Here is a 13,943-nt window from a genome sequence, read left to right as displayed (position 1 = left end):
GGTCTGCCACCACACCTTGGTAGTTTATTGCATCAGTGTCACAGCTCTGTCTGTGACTAACATCCAGCTCATCCTTTCTGTGCCCCTGGCTGAGGGCACTGCTGCACATTTGGGCTGAAGCACTGCAGCTGTGGAACCAGGGAAGCTCGTATTTGCCTTAAGGAACCCTGATACCACGTGTCCGAGGCCCCGTGTGTGCAAAGGCTTTGCTTCAGAGCAGAGACAAGGCATGGAGAAAAGAGAGCTGCACATCTTTCTAGCCCCAGGTCTAAAGACCCAGGATGAAATGCCTAAATACACTCAACAAAACATGTCCTCCCAGCTTGGAGAAATTAGGTCCTTCCCTGTCACCTTCCATGTGTCCTCTCTAATGATGGGACAATAAAAATGATTCTCATGCCCAAGTATTTTTCTGATAGGAGTAATGACTCTGCTGGAGGTAAGTCTCTCTCCCCCCCAGCTGAGGGAGGGAACATCAGTGATGCCTTCAGCCTGTCTCACAGCAGGTTCCCCTGGAGCCCCAGGGACACCTGGAGGGAGCCCAGAGGGGCAGAGAAAGTGGTGCCTTGGGCTGGGCCTCTGCTGCTGAGCTGGGCTGGGCTCCTGGGATGGAGGGAGCTGCTGGCAAGTGGGCAGCGCTGCAGAGAGACAGCTCTGCCCAGGAGCAGCTCCTCTGCAAAGCGCAGCAGGGCTGAGGGCACTGCCTGCAGGCACGGATGGGAGAGGAGTGAGGCAGAGAGAGGTTAAAGGCAGCCTGGGCTGGGAGGATACTGAGAACTCACTGCAGGAAAGGATCTTCACAGCCCTCTACATGGTAAGTCTCTGGGTGCAGGACAGTGTAGCTGGTGTTCCTGGAGGGATATCCAAAAGCTGGTACATCTGACAGCACATAGGATCTTTCGGGAGGACTCTCACAGTTTCCCTAAGGTAGAGGCGGAGGATGGGCTACGGAGCAGGGCTTCCCTGCTGCACATCATGACAGGGCAGAATGGCTGCCTTCTGGGTACCACTCCGGGGTTTTGAAGATAGGTGTGCAGCCAAGAGTGCCCAGGGCTGTCCTTCAGAGCACTGGGGAGAAGCTATGGGTGGAAGCAATGACCCTTGGCAGGGCAGGGTCCTCCTGCTGTCCAGAGGGTGCAGCACGAGTCGGGGCTGCTCAGACTTCTACATGACCTGGAGGACATTTGCAGAGGGTCATTTTAAAGATGGATATCGTGTTAGGGGATTACATGAAAGGGAAGGTGTATGTGCATTGAGTTTTCTCCTCTTGGTTGGCTGGGTGGGCAGTGGGAGATGGGCATTTATTTCTCTCCTGTGGAGTAGGCAATGAGACCCCAGTTCTCTTTAGGATTTTCTGAGCTGCTCCTTAGCCCCTGCACACACAGAGATGCCCCTGGGCAGTGCCCTGCTGCCAGGAGGTGCCTGCAGGGCAGAGCTGAGCACACAGCAGGAGGGATGGGGTCTGTGAGCATGGAGAGGGAGGAGACGTGGGAACAGAGAAAGAGGTCCTGGCCAAGAAGAGCTCCAGGCAGCAGACACATGGGCAGGAACAGAGACAGGTGTGGGGGGGGTGAGGATTCAAGTGCACCTCAGACACCAACGCTGCGTGTGCTGTCATGCACATATGGCCATGGAGGAAAAGCATCCAGCTCACACCCTGTTCACCTGTGGGGCTCTGGGTGCTGCAGTGTGTGCGGCTGGCACTGATCTCACCCTCCCTTCAGGACATAACAAATGTAGGACAGGTGACTCTGTCCTTGGGAGGTCCTGCTGGGCTGCAGGCTGCCCTGCCGTAGGGCACAGCTCTCCCAGGGCATCTCTGTGTTTTGCAGGAGCCCCCTGGAGAAGACACCTCGGTGCTAAGGCCATTGAAATGCTGCTGGGTGGCTGCATGTGGGCAGCTGTCATGAGCCCTCTGTGTCTCTGTTTGGGAGGGCAGAGCTGACGTCCTCAGGTACGATGAGATGGGGTGAGGGTTTGGAGATCTGCACTTGGGAGCTGGATTCCTCTGCTCCCAGCAGTGGCCACTTTCATTTGGGGGGAACAGCTGAGTGTGATAGTCCTCCAGGTGGAAGAGCTGCCAGCACAGGGCAGCTGAGAGCAGGGCTGATGGACAGAGCAGCTGTCCTCACTCTGCACTAAGGGACAGTCCCTGTGCCCAGTCTCAGCACCCACAAGGTTTCCCTTGCAGTGCAGCAGCAATGCCAGGCATTGCTGCATTCAAACAACTCCTCAGCTGTGCTGGAGCAACTAGAACAGAAGACAAACAAAACCCCACAGCTCTGCTCTGCAGTCAGGTGAATTGGGAGTGACAATGCTGAAAAGCTCTTTGATATCACGAGTGGATTTAATCTGAGATCACACTGAGTTCCTTTTTACCTATTGCTGTAGGGCAGGACAGAGTCCTGCAGAGCCCCCAGCAGAGCCTCCTGCTCCCTGGGGCACCCTCAGCCAGCACCAACCAGAGCTCACCAAAGCTCTTCCTGAAAAGTGAAAGGCAGTTTGGGGGGGTTCTATGATAACTTGGGTAGAATTTTCTCGAAGCAGTCAGCCCTAACTTCTCCCTTCCTTTACCTCCTTGAACAGATCCCGATGCCCAGAGGGACAAAATGTCCAATGACAGCTCCATGACCCAGTTCCTCCTCCTGGCATTCGCAGGCACACGGGAGCTGCAGCTCTTGCACTTCTGGCTCTTCCTGGGCATCTACCTGGCTGCCCTCCTGGGCAACGGCCTCATCATCACCGCCATAGCCTGCGACCACCGCCTCCACACCCCCATGTACTTCTTCCTCCTCAACCTCTCCCTCCTTGACCTGGGCTGCATCTCCACGACTCTCCCCAAAGCCATGGCCAATTCCCTCTGAGACTCCAGGGCCATTCCGTACTATGGTTGCACTGCACAAGTCTTTCTGTTTCTCTTTTTTATTGCAGCTGAGTTGTATCTTCTCACTGTCATGGCCTATGACCGCTACATTGCCATCTGCAAACCCCTGCACTACGGGACCCTCCTGGGCAGCAGAGCTTGTGTCCACATGGCAGCAGCTGCCTGGGGCACTGGGTTTCTCAATTCTCTCCTGCACACGGCCAATACATTTTCACTACCCATCTGCAAGGGCAATACTGTGGACCAGTTCTTCTGTGAAATCCCCCAGATCCTCAAGCTCTCCTGCTCACACTCCTACCTCAGGGAGATTGGGCTTATTGGGGTTAGTGTCTTTGTGGACTTTGGGTATTTTGTTTTCATTGTGCTGTCCTATGTGCAGATCTTCAGGGCTGTGCTGAGGATGCCCTCACAGCAGAGAAGGCTCAAAGCCTTTTCCACATGCCTCCCTCACCTGACCGTGGTCTCCCTGTTTATGGGCACCGCCATGTTTGCCTACCTGAAGCCCCGCTCCATCTCCTCCCCATCCCTGGATCTGGTGGTGGCAGTGCTGTACTCATTGGTGCCTCCAGCAGTGAACCCCCTCATCTACAGCATGAGGAACAAGGAGCTCAAGGATGCCTTATGGAAACTGATCCAATGGGTGCCGTTTCACTGACAATAACCTGCCTCCACTCCTCCGCATGTCTCCCCGAGTTTATCTTAGGCCACAAGCTTCCTTTTTTTCTCCTGTGATAATTCTACTTAGGGATAGTTTTCTGGTTTTATACTCCTGTGGAAGTTTGATCCTGTTGTGTCTGACCCTTTCACAACACTGTGTCAGATGTGGCCCATCAAATTGTAGCTCTTCAATAAAAGGGCACCTCCTGGGTGCAGTGCCTGAAGGCTGGGCTCTTCTTCCAAAGTTCCTTCCAAGAAAATGTCCAAGGAATTGGTCTTTTAAAGTTTCTGTTCTCCTTTTGTTCTCAGTGGTTTTGGGGTTAAGCGCATGGTAACACTGGGTTCCACTGGACCAAGTGTTCTGATTTAAAGGAGCTCTTCTTGGTGTCCATTGGCAGGGGAGATGCTCCATCAGCTCCCCATTGTTTCCTCAGTTTGCTTCATGTATGAGAGGACTGATGGCATGTACCAGGCTCTCTGGAAATGAATTTGGAGGGGTCAGGAGAGGATGGGGACTCACCACATAACTGATGTGGGATTGGAATGACTGGAAACGCAGAAGATGGAACACCCTCAAAGGTGAAGTCCCCCAAAAGTAAAGCACTAAATGGAGGTATCCACAAAGGACTCTGCAGTGCCATGGAAGTCAGCGGAGACTCGGCAGGCACAGGGAAGGAAGAGTGGAGAGCTGCAGGAGCTGCCTGAGGACCCCCAGGGCCAGGACTCTGGTGCTGTCCTGGGGAGTGGGGCTGGTGGGAGCAGAGGAGGAGGTAAATTGTCAGGGTTGGGGATCACCTACAAGATGAATTCAGGAGAGCCAGAGAGTGCCTAGCCTCTGTTTCCTCATGCCCTTGTGGCCAGCAGCAGCCCTGGGGTTGATGGGGAGCCTGAAACCCGCTGTCTGCTCCCCAGCAGCTGCTGTGCCCTTCAGAGGGGCTGGGGCTGTGGGGTGAGTGCCCAGAGCTCTGCAGCAGCCTGCGCTGGGCAGTGCCATGGAGCCAGCCCAGGCTGGGCTGCTCTGCTGGGCTGGGCTGGGGAGAGGACAGGGGAGGTGGGGAGAGGTGGGGAGGGGCTGGGCTGGGCTGGAAAGAGCCCGGGAGAGAAAAACACCAGTGCAGAGCTAAGGTGTGTGAGTGTGCAGGGTAGGGGCAGCCAGCACTCCCAGTGCAGAGCCAGGTGTCATGGTGAAGAAAGCAAGGCATCAAAGGTGCAGAAGAGAGGGTCCTTGTCTGCGCCATGTTTCCAGGACACGCTGGGGAAGCTGCCCCAGGAAATTTGTCCCAGACCAGTCCCACCCACCGGCCATTTCCATCTCTGGCCATACACCCCAGCCCTGAGGAGGATCCTTTGCTGCATAGTCACCCCCATCCTCCTGTGGGTCTTAGTGATACCCAACTCCACTGCCATTAGTAATCAAAAGGAAACGAGTTACCTCCTGACTCTCATTACACACCAAGTCCCACAGCTCTTGCCGCAGCTGGACTCTCAGCCAAGCCTCTTCTCAGACACCTCCAGCTCAATCAGGTGCTTGTCTCAACCAATTTTGAAAATCTCCATTGACTGAGATCTCCCCAGCTGGCCTGGGTCCTTGCTCTGGTGTTTAGCTCTGAGGGATTTCTGATAAACCCAGCTCTCTCAGCCTCTCCTTCTCCATTATGTGCTCCAGGCCCCAGCCATCCTTCCGGCCTCTGCAGGACTTGCTTCAGTCTGTCAGGATCTTCCTTGTGCTGCTGAGCCCCAGGCTGGACACAGCAGTCCTGCTATGGTGGTCCTGTAGTGGGTTAGCCTTGGCCAGCAGCCAGACACCCACCCAGCTGCTCACTCACTCCCCCAGCTCAAAAGGACAAAGGCAGAAGATAAGGTGGACTAGCTCATGCGTCAAGATAAAGACAGGGAGATCACGTACTCATTACTGTCATGGGCAAAGAAGAGTTGACTTGGGGAAGATCAATTGAATTTATTGCCAATTAAAAGAGATTCAGATAGAGAGAAAGCATAGCAAAAATATTCAAGACCATTTCCCCACCCCACTCCTTCTTCCCAGGCTCAAATTACTCCATTGCTCCCAATTCTTCTACTCACCCCAACCCCAAGAGGAGCTGGGGGGATGGTGAATGGGGCTTACGGTCAGCACAGAACATCTCTGCCACTCCTTCCTCCTCACACTTCTCCCCTGCTCCAGCGTGGGTCCTCTCCACAGCATCCTACTCTGTTTGCCGTCAAGGCTGTGTGTTGTTCATTTCTTTCCATCTTACTTTTCTCCTTCACACTCACAGAATGACAGAGATGTTGAGATTGGAAGGGACCTCGAGTTCATCAAGTGCAACTCCCCAGCTGAGACACGGTCAGCTAGAGCAGGTTGCTGAGGACCTTGTCTAGGAGGGTCTGGAATACCTCCATGGATGTAGGCTCTGCAGCCTCTGGGCAACCTGTTCCAGTGTTTGACCACCCTCACCGTGAAACAGTGTTTTCTTGGATTCAGATGGAATGTCATGTGTTTTTATCTGTGTCCACCACCTCTTGTCTCGTCAGTGGGAACTACTGAGAAGAGTTTGGCTCCCTTGTCTTCATTCCTTCCCTTTAGGTATTTATGCACATTCGTAATATCCCCCAAGCAATTTTTTCTCCTGGAAAATTAGTGAAAAAAACATACTTTTTCTAATTTTTCTTCAGAGCGCTCCATACAGCAAAGACATGGACCTGTTGGAGCTGGTCTAGGGAGGGCCACAAAAATGATCAGAGGGATGGAACACCTCTGCTATGAGGAAAGGCTGAGAGAGTTGGGGTTGTTCAGCCTGGAGAACAAAAGGCTCTGGGAAGGACTTATTGCTGCCTTTCGGTAATTAAAGGGGGCTTAGAAGCAAGATGGGGACAGACTTTTTAGTAGGGCCTGTAGTGATAGGACAAGGGGCAATGGTTTCAAACTAAAGGAGGGGAGATTGAGACTAGACATAAGGAAGAACTTTTTTATGATGAGGGCAGTGAAACACTGGCACAGGTTGCCCAGAGAGGTGGTAGATGCCCCATCCCTGGAACCATTCAAGGTCAGGTTGGATGGGGCTCTGAGCAACCTGATCTAATTGAAGATGGCCCTGCTCACTGCAGGGGGGGTTGGACTAGATGACCTTTAACGATCCCTTCCAACCCAAACCATTCTGTGATTCCATGATTCTTTCTGTGATTCTATGATAGGTAAGTATGGTGCTGGGATATCTTAGGTGACTGAGAAGCATTAGCTTTGAAAGCAGCTGGATGTGTTGCTTGGGGATTCACAGCTTTGGCAAATCCCCAGAAAACCACAGCTTTGTGTTAGAAGCAAAAGGCAGGGAGCACAAAAAGACATTTGTAAAGCCTAGGTACACAGTGAGGTGGGGAATCTGGGGGCGTGTCCAAAGTCTGCAGGAGAACTGCTGCAGGCATGGGACAGCATGGGAGAGCCCCTGGTGGTGGGGATGACTGAGGGCCTTGGTGGGGCTGGGGCTTGCCCAACACAACCAAGATCTCTCTCCTCTCAGCTATCAATATTGTCACTGCCACAAGAGCCACGAGGGGACACCATTTCCTTACAGCCCCATGGCCTTGGTGCCTCCTCATCCCCCCACAGAGTCCAGGCAGTCCTAGGGTTGTCCTGCACTCGTCATCGCACACCTCCACATCACACTGCTCCATGAAGAGCCCTGAGCAACACAGGAGGAAAAGGATCTCCCTTCCCAGGTGCCAGAGATCAGAGCTTGCCCATCCTTCTGGATGAAACCCATCAAGGGCTGATGTGGCAGCAGAGCCACCTGCACATTGCCTTGGTCACCTGGAACCAGTGCTGACCTCTTGCCAGTTTAAGGCAGCCCCCAGGGAGGGGTACCTCCACCCCTGCTTCCCTTCATGGCTTCATCTGTGATGGCTCTCTGGGGGCCCACTGACACCCTCAGAGTCCTGGAGATTTGAATCAAATTTTAAAGGCTTCTTCAGCAGCTTGTTCAATCTCCTTTCGGTAGCTGCAGTTCAGGAACTTGGCAGCAGAGGGCTCATGGAAATGCAGGTACCCTAACATGCCATGGTGCTCTGCAGTTTTCTTTAATGCCTCCCTTCTTGTGTGGTTCATTAGGGAGAGTTCAGGGGTATAGTCTATATGAGAAGATGTCAAAAACAAATAACATTTTGAAAATATTTGTACGTTTTCCAGTTTTCTTTATTTTCCTACTTACAGAATAAACAATATAGACAATCTCCAAGTCATATTGATCCCGAGGGTCTCATGATGAAGTATGAACATGCGGGAAAAGCAAGACCCTTTCTGTCAGACACTCTAGAGACACTCTTCATCCCACCCACCCACCCAAACCTGCCATTTCTCTCACCGGTCACCTGAAACTCACATCACTCACATTAAAATTGAAGCTTTTCCCACTCAGGCTGGAGCTGAATGTCTCAGCCTCCATTTCCTTCTGCTTTCCTTGGAGAAGTGGCTGCACAGACACACAGCATTTCTCTTAGTTAACAAGAACAAAAACAACAAAAATGAAAAAGAAAAGAATAGTTCAGTAAAGAATAAAAATATTCGTCAGCTGTCTATGAAGTCCAGGTTGCCTCCACTAAATCCCACTTGTACTTTTGAGGGGAAAATCTTCAGTGAGATTAGTAGGAAAGGGCAGAGAGAAAGGCAATGAAGGAGTTGGCTACAGAGACAGTCAGGAGACAGGAGCAGCAAGCTTTCAACTGCCTGAAGCTCCAAGCAGCACCTGGGTACTTGGGAGGGGTCTGAGGGAATGGAGAGTAATGGGAGGAGGAAAACCAGAGGGACACTCAAAAAGGCATCTGTGCAGACAGTCTGCTGGAGTAGATGACTTTAGAAATGGTCAGTTGAATCAGGACATGTGGGAGTACCTAGAAGATTAGTGAGATTCTGTACACTCCATACTGGAGAGAGCAGTGGCCAAGCAAGTGCCGGGAAGATCAAGGTTTCTTCTCCCGAGAGCAGTACACATCCTGGAGAGTTTCATGATGGCAGCACAGGAAAACACTCTCTCTCTATGAAAAGTATTCAAACATTTCAGCTGATGAAAATGTTCCCCTACTACATAAATGTTGAGAAAATATCCTCATCTTTCCAGGCCGAGCTCAGTTCCTGACCAGAAGCCTCCAGTGCCACGTCAGGAGGTCCTGGTGTGCCTGATACACTCACCTGGGACTGGGAGTGACCACAAGGGGCCGTGGGAGACCTGGGCCCTCCAATGGAAACTGCAGATGGAGGGTGACACCAGGCATCTGTGCTCCTGTAACTCAACCCACCCTGGTTTCCAAAATTGTTCTTAAAAAAAAACCAAAAACCAAACAGTCCTATTTCTAAATTTCTCCTTCTGAAGTGACTCTCTGCACCCTCCTCCTCTCTGATTCCATTACCTATGAAGCTTCCTCATCCAAGAAGTTCCCTCTTCACCCAGGCTGGTCTTGTCAGCTATGGACTCACCCCTGCTCTTAATGGGCGATTCTGTCATTTAAGAGCAGCTGTACTGAGTTGTGCTGCCCTTCACTGCTGCCCATGGGATCCCCACTAAAAGCCCCCTGAACAGGCCAAAGTCTTCCCCTCTGAGGTCTGACACCTGCACTCTGCTCCTCTCCCTCCTCAGGCTGCTCAAGAGCTGCACCCCCCTATTTCATGGTCACTACAGTCAAGGATGACACTGGTGTTCAGGTCCCTGACCACTCTTCATGGTTTGCAAGGACCTGATCCAGGTGAGCATCATCTCTGTTGGTCCAGCTGGTGGCTTTGCAAAGAAATTGCTCCAACACCCTCCAGAAACCTATTGGTCTGTTTTCACAGTGCTGTGTTCCCCCTCCAATCAAGCTCAGCCTTGTCATGGTGAACAGGGACACCAAGCACCCAAGAGTCCATGTGCGCAAAAGCTTTGCTGCATGGCAGAGACATGCTGGAGCGGATGGCAGACGGCATTGTAAGAAAGACTTGAGGTGTCCCAAAAGAGAGCAATGCCTGCAGTCCCCAAGGTCAGAGAGAAACAGGGCTGGGCTGGGCAGCCCTGGCAGGAGAGGCCATGGCTGTCTGTGGTGTCTCTGCAGCCCTGGAGGGCCTTTGGTAGAGAGAGGCACTGATCTCCTGGAAGGACAAGGTGCTGCTGAAAGCGTCCTTGGGTGTGGACATCCTCGCCACACTCTAAATTCACTGGGCTCTTGGAAGACTGTATCGTCAAGAGGGTGAGTAAAGGATGGGGCAGAGGAGAACTAGAAGAAGCTGAGAACATAGGCCCACAAGTGGAGTGCCCAGTGCAATGTGCTTCTTATCATGCAGTGCCTTGCATCTGCTGGATAGAGATGAGACAGGGCTGGCCTCACTGCAGGGGTGGCAATCAGTCACTTGCACACAAGCACCGAAGGAATCTGAGATGGCGCCTGGGGTGTCTGTCACGCACCCGCTCCGAGGGGACGTGGCTTTCCTTTAGGTCCTCTGCTGTCCCTGCCAGCCACAGGCAGTTTTGGTGGAGAGCCTTGACGTCTCATGTAGCCCTACAGGCCTGTGTTTGGCCATTCAACGAGCAGCTGCCCTGAATTAGGTTAGGCTCCGTGGGGCTGTGTGAGACAACTCTTGTTATAGGCAACGGACAGCTAGTCAATACAGCTAAAGGAGGGGAGAAAGAGAAAGACTTCCCTCTCCCTCTGGCACAGAACTCCATTTGGTCAGCTGGACACCTCTCCAGGTGGCCCTGAACAGCGTGAGTAGGGACAGGGCATGATGTCCTAAATGTGGGTCAGCTGGCATCCTCACCAGGCTGCTGGGTGGTGCCCCCAGATGTTTCCCAATCTCTCAGTACTGCTCCATTATCGTGGACAACATCTGGCACCTCAGATGTCACCAGGTGTTTGTGTGTGAACTCCTGGTCTCCATCTCCATCAGTGATCATGGGACCACAGAAAAGGAGTGCAGGTGCCTATTTTTAGCAGACACCATGACTGAAGCAAGAGGAATCTCACCTCCTGGGGGTTTGTGGCAGGCATGGGAGGGAGCTGAGGTCCCTTCCAGCCCCAGCACTACAAATCCAGCATGAGATGCCTCCATTGACTCAGCTGATTGCCTTCTCTCAGCATGGGTAAAGGAGATGCCTCCCTGCCAGTGCCCAGGTGTCCTGTCTTATGATGGGCCAAGGAAGGGGGATTCTCAGACCTAACTGTGTCTCAGAGACCAGCAAGGCCACTGCTGCAAAGAAACATCTCTGCGGAGGTGAGACAGGCAACATCGGTGATTCCTTCAGTCTCTTCCCAAGGAGGTTCCTGGAGAGCCCCAGGGACACCTGGAGGGAGCGCCGAGTGGGGTGGGGGGCAGAGCAAGTGACGTCTTGGGCAGGTCCTCTCCTCCGGGGCTGAGACAGGCTCCTGGGATGGAGGGAGCTCATGGGTAGCAGGCAGCAGTGCAGAGAGACAGCTCTGCCAAGGAGCAACTCCTCTGCCAAGCGCAGCAGGGCTCTGGGCAAAGGAGAGGGCAGAGAGAGGGCAGCCTGGAGTGGGAGGAGAGAGGAGAGCTGCCAGGGAAGAAATCTTTCCAGCCCTTGTCACGGTGAGTCTCTTGGTGCAGGGCAATGCAGCTGCCATTCCTGGAAGGGTCTTCTAAAGCTATCACAGCCTACAGCCTATGGGATCTATCAGGAGGACTCCCAGTCCAGGGACTCATGTTAGACAAGGGTGAAGGGGTGAAGGCAGGGTGTGCAGCCAGAGCTGCCCAGGGCATTTCAGAGGGGACTTTTCCAGAGGAAGAGCAAGGCAGGGGATCCCTTAAAGGTAAAGAGCGTTCCTGAGGTTGTGCTTTCAGTTTCCTGCTGTTTCAGGAAAAAGGGAAAAGGCGCTGCTACCTTTGGAGAGGGAGACTGAGAGTCCTGAGCTGCTACACTGAGACATCAATAGGTCTGGTGGGAGGCAAGTCAACTGCTTCCATCCCCTCTTCTACCTCCAGAGAGCACCAGCATCACCTTTGTTGTCCTCATCAGGGTTTGTCTGACCTGTTCCTCACTGCCTGCAAACAGGGAGTACCTCTAGAGAGTGCCTGGAACGGGGAGGTTTCTTCAGGTGAGAGCTGAGCAGACGGGAGTTGGTGATGGGGTCTGTGATCCCTGACAGGGAAAACTTGGAGGGAGAAAACAGTTCCCACCAGGGATAGCTCCAGGCGGCAAACACATGGGCAGAGTGTTGTAGGAAATTCCAACCCGAAATGTCATGGGAGGGAGACTTTGGAAAGCTCCCTGTCATCCCCTCCAATGCAGACACCTTCCTCTGAGCAAGACCCCTGCTCTCGTCTCCCACCCAGCACAGCCTCTGCCCTCAAGGCTGTGTGGTCCAGGGCAGGAGGTGCCTCCTGTGCAGCCAGAGCTCTGGCACAGCAGAGGGGCATCTCCCCTGACACGGGGCCGCTTCCCTCTGCAGGGCAAAGGGGCTGAGAGCGACTGCCCTGGGCTTTTGCTAACTGGGAGGTGCTGTGCTCTGCTGGGTGAGGAGAAGGCTTTCCTGAGTGCCTGGCTGCCTCTCCTCTCCTTGATTCCCTTAGGAGGAGAGTCACAGAGCTTTTCTTTGTTTCTCCACGTGCTTGTGCTGCTCTTCTTCCTGCTCTTGGGCTCCCTGGCAGTAACACTGGTGGTGTGGGGCATACCCCTCTGCCAAGGCAATGTCCTGGACCAGTTCTTCTGTGAAATCCCCCAGATACTCAAGCTCTCCTGCTCAGATGCCTACCTCAGGGAGGCTGGGCTTCTTGTGGTTAGTCTCTTAGTAACATTCAGCTGTTTTCTTTTCATTGTGGTGTCCTATGTGCAGATCTTCAGGGCTGTGCTGATGATCAGGGCTGTGCTGATGATCCCCTCTGAGCAGGGAAGGCACAAAGCCTTTTCCACGTGCCTCCCTCGCCTGGCTGTGGTCTCCCTGTTAGTCAGCACTGCCATATTTACCTACCTGAAACGCACCTCTATCTCCTCACTGTCGCTAGACCTGGTAACGGCAGTGTTTTACTCAGTGGTGCCCCCAGCAGTGAACCCCATCATCTACAGCATGAGGAACCAGGCGCTGAAGTATGCAGTGTGGAAACTGATAACAGGATGTTTTCCTGGAGCAATAAATTGTCCATTGTCCTGGTTTCAGCTGGGATAGAGTTAATTTTCTTCTTAGTAGCTGGTAGAGTGCTGTGTTTTGGATTTAGGATGAGAATAATGTTGATAAGACACTGATGTTTTGGTTCTTGCTGAGCAGAGTTTACACTAGTCAAGGACTTTTTAGCTTCTTGTGCTCTGCCAGGTGCATAAGAAGCTGGGAGGGAGCATAGCTAGGACAGCTGACCCAGACTGGCCAAAGGGCTATTCCATACCATATGACATCATGCTCAGTATATAAGCTGGGGGAAGAAGAAGGAAGGGGGGGACGTTCGGAGTGATGGCGTTTGTCTTCCCAAGTAACCGTTACACGTGATGGAGCCCTGCTTTCCTGGGGATGGCTGAACACCTGCCTGCCGCTGGGAAGTAGTGAATGAATTCCTTGCTTTGCTTTGCTTGTGCGCGCGGCTTTTGCTTTACCTAGTAAACTGTCTTTATCTCAACCCATGAGTTTTCTCACTTTTACTCTTCCGATTCTCTCCCCCATTTCACTGGTGGGGAGTGAGCAAGCGGCGGTGTGGTGCTTAGTTGCTGGCTGGGGTTAAACCACGACACCCATCATCTTCTGCATAGCAGTTATAACGTAACTCATTACAGGCCCAGCCTGTCTTCTGTATTTTGTGTTGTTTGTGGTGGTTTTTTACTTGTGATAATGTTGCCCTCCCCTTTCTAATTCATTTTCTGCTTTTCTTTTCTGACTGAGTGGTTGTTTGAATGAGGAGCCATGCTCTCTGTGTGTTTCAACAAAATAAAGGGTCCTTCGGTGACTATTTTTTTTCCTGAGATCCTTCCTCCAAGGCCTTTTTGGAGCTGCAGGGACAGTTCCTTTATGCATGGGTGGAGGAGAAAAGAGTCCCAGCATGCCAGCACTGCCAGGGAGCTCCAGCGCTTGGTCTTCCAGGGCTGTTCTCTTTCCACTTCCACACTCTCTTTCTGATCCCTTGTGTTGGTGCCAGCCCTGAGAGCTCTGGCAGCTTGGGCACAGTTGTGCTGCATGGTAGTCTTTTGACTGCAGGCGGGGACAGGCAATGGGCATTTTTGTGACAGAGCTGGCCTCCATAACAGCGTTCCTATAAAGAAAGGTGATTTCCTCAGACAGTGTGTCCTGGTTTCAGCTGGGATAGAGTTAATTTTCTTCTTAGTAGCTGGTAGAGTGCTGTGTTTTGGATTTAGGATGAGAATAATGTTGATAACACACTGATGGTTTAGTTGTTGCTAAGTAGTGCTCACACCAGTCAAGGACTTTTCAGCTTCCCATGCTCTGCCCG

At 52.6% G+C, this 13,943-nt stretch overlaps 1 pseudogene across 1 annotated transcript; it reads left to right on the top strand.

Annotated features, from left to right (window-relative positions):
• The first annotated feature begins 2,609 nt into the window (after positions 1–2,609).
• LOC309603533 (olfactory receptor 14A16-like) lies at positions 2,610–3,539 on the top strand (annotated as a pseudogene). Its single transcript has one exon. The product of its transcript is annotated as an olfactory receptor 14A16-like (transcript).
• The last annotated feature ends 10,404 nt before the right edge of the window (positions 3,540–13,943 follow it).

This window comes from Platalea leucorodia (assembly GCF_965183815.1).
Source record: "Platalea leucorodia genome assembly, contig: HAP1_HAP1_SCAFFOLD_123, whole genome shotgun sequence".
In the NCBI taxonomy this organism is placed as follows: Eukaryota; Metazoa; Chordata; class Aves; order Pelecaniformes; family Threskiornithidae; genus Platalea; species Platalea leucorodia.
The sequence above is the reverse complement of the archived record's forward strand: the minus strand, read 5'-3'. Positions and strand labels throughout refer to the sequence as shown.